The 2,680-nt window shown below is 37.9% G+C and overlaps 1 long non-coding RNA gene across 1 annotated transcript in view; it reads right to left on the reverse strand.

The window, feature by feature from the left end:
- The window catches only part of LOC106519232 (uncharacterized), a 16,685-nt gene extending 14,967 nt beyond the window's left edge, over window positions 1-1,718 (reverse strand). Inside the window, exons 1-2 of the long non-coding RNA XR_001310423.1 lie at window positions 1,706-1,718; window positions 1,559-1,614 (exon numbers count right to left, since the gene is read on the reverse strand). This is a non-coding gene — a long non-coding RNA (uncharacterized LOC106519232). The remainder of the gene's footprint in view (window positions 1-1,558; window positions 1,615-1,705) is intronic.
- Between the last annotated feature and the right edge of the window lie 962 nt (window positions 1,719-2,680).

The following is a 2,680-nucleotide window of genomic DNA, read 5'->3' on the forward strand; positions in this document are numbered from 1 at the left end:
ATATATAATCTCAGACAGACAGATCCTGAAAGATGAGTTTTGTGCAGGGAAGCCTTTACCCTAAAGAATAAACCAAGGCAGTTCACCACCAAACTGTCAAAAACTTTGATTTTGCAAGTTGTTAAGAAAAAAATCATAATACATGAAGCAAAGCATTCTTAGCTAGTGGAACATAGGGTCAAAACGCAGCATGTGTAGGCCATTTCTTTGCATTATATTGTTACTTCTGCAATATAAAACAGATTATTTCAATCAAAGAAGAAGACAAAAAAAAGGAAACTCAGGAGCCAAAAGGGTAAAAGCATTTTCAGCTGGGTCTTTTGGGCAGGAAAAGTTGCTTCTATATCAGATGCGCAAGTTATTGTTGTCTTTTTTAGCTCTGTATCTGGATGGCCTCTGGCAGAAAAGAGAGTTGATGACTATCTGATGTCCACCTGGTATGCTCAAAACAGTAACCCACTGGAGATAGTTTCTGTAGAGCAGAGTCTCAGAGGGCAGAGGGAGTGGGAGTAGGTTGTCTGTGGATTTCYTAAGAAGGGGGCATTGTCTGAGAGCTCATTCCATCACGAGAGGGTTAAAAAGCTTTCAACATAAACTCATGTGGGTGAATCACTGTGAACTGAGAAGAGTCAAGCAGCCATTAAAACTAAGCTCAGTAAAAGTGGAGGTACTTTTCRTGCTTCTAAGCAAAATGGTCCAGTGTACTGCATTTAGCTAAATAAGTGGCATTACAAAAGGTAATGCCAATTACATTTTCACCATAATCAATCATATCTATTTTAATGTTGCCACCGGCCACCTGACTGTGCCTGACCTTTTGAAGCTTAAACATACAGCAGGGAATTTATTAAATGAAGAAGCTGAGTAATAGGTTTGAAATTTTGCAAATAACTCAGTCTTAGCTGTTTTTGTTTTGACCTACATCAGCTTGCTGTCATCTTGAATTGGGTTGACTCCAAGTTGTTCAGATGTATGAGCAGGCCTGTCAATAAAACATGTCCAGTGGTGCATGTGATATTTTGCTAACATTATAAATAAAAAGACACATGACACAGGTCTCATGAGATCAGTTAGTGGTTGGTCTCAGTTACAAACACATAATGTCTGAGCTCTTTATCTGTTAAACTGTCTAAGTCGTAGACATTATTTTTTTAGGTTTGCTAAGGTTGCTTGACTATGGAGGCCAGCAAGAATAAGGCTGGTTCCAAAGGAATTATTTGTACATATCTATGCAAAGATTACTTTTTTGGGGGAATTTCATTAAAATCCATCCACTGGTTTCTAACACATAAAGTCACACATTTCACACACTTTGACAGGGGCAGAAACATTATCACCTCCTGCCTTTGGCAGTGGGCAATATTGAAATTTATTCCACATCCACCATAGAATGTTAATATGAAAAACATAAATTTACATACCCAGGGGCAAAAAAAAAAAAAAAAAAGAAAAAATATAGCCAGTTCTTTCACAGAACAACTATTTTTGTAGAGTTTTGCTTGTTGTCAAACAGTTTTAGAAAAGCACTTCTTTTATCTTCATGTTCACTCTGACTTACAGAAATGCTTCATCAGTTCCAATGCGACATACTCCAGCAGTTCGTCCCACCTCTTTCTGTCTGGATAAAACAAAAAAAGCCGTAATGAGTAGTCTGATCTGCGTAACTCCACATGTCACTTTGTTGGCAMTGATGCTGCATCCATACCTGGCAACACCAGCGTCCCATCTGCTTCGGTGTCCCCACCTTGGAGCACTGCCAGAACACTATTTTATATCAATAGCTCACTTTCCATTTCAACGAGTTGAAAAGCAATTGTCAACTGATCTGCAAGCTTTTAACAAAACCTTTGTCTTGAAAAAGGGGTTTCATCTGCTGGCATCACAGAAGCAGTTAAAGTCATGTGTTTTGAGGAATTTTAATTTTATTTTATTCGATTTAAGGCATTAAAAAAGAGAACAGTTGAATAAAATTAAGTTAGTTGTTCAGTAGATGCTTGTTCATTCAGTGTCTATCTACACTACTTACCTGGGCTGAAATCACAATGTTTCTCCTTTTTATAATTTGCTTTGATRTAGAATAATCACTTGCCCTGAAAAGATGGACAGTTTTGTAATCACTAGTGTCTGTGTGTGTGTTAATACCTGCCAGTCATTCCTCACGTTTACWCCTAGCTCTGACTGATATGTCTTTAAAGCTTTACTATTGGAGTCAGCTGTGTTTGTATGTTAGCAAACTATCTCATGAACCATTGGGAAGATAATACTGAAACCCTCAGAAGGCACTCAGTGGATTTGCATCTCCAACTCCTCACCTTTTGGAGTTAACAGAATTCAAAATGACCACCACAGGCAACTGACCTCAGCAAACAGAAGCTTTGGCTCTGTTGATTTTACAGATAATGAGCAGTAGCAGAGAGTCATCCCCATCACATAGTAACAAACAGGATGAGATCTTGGTTTAAAATGCTGCCATGTAAGTTGGTTGGCTACATAGAACTGCTTGGGTAATGTGCCTTTTTTTGTTACTTGATTGTTGTTGATTATAATTAAAAATATCTTACAACAAATAATGTAGCTTGAGCCTACATGATGTATGAACTTGTTCCTTTTCTAGCTTACGTTGTTTTTGACATAATGTTTGGGGTGAGAGAGCACAGTTGATTTGTGGCTGTAATTCCAT

The sequence above is a fragment of the Austrofundulus limnaeus genome, unplaced genomic scaffold (assembly GCF_001266775.1).
Source record: "Austrofundulus limnaeus strain Quisiro unplaced genomic scaffold, Austrofundulus_limnaeus-1.0 Scaffold0, whole genome shotgun sequence".
Lineage (NCBI taxonomy): Eukaryota > Metazoa > Chordata > Actinopteri > Cyprinodontiformes > Rivulidae > Austrofundulus > Austrofundulus limnaeus.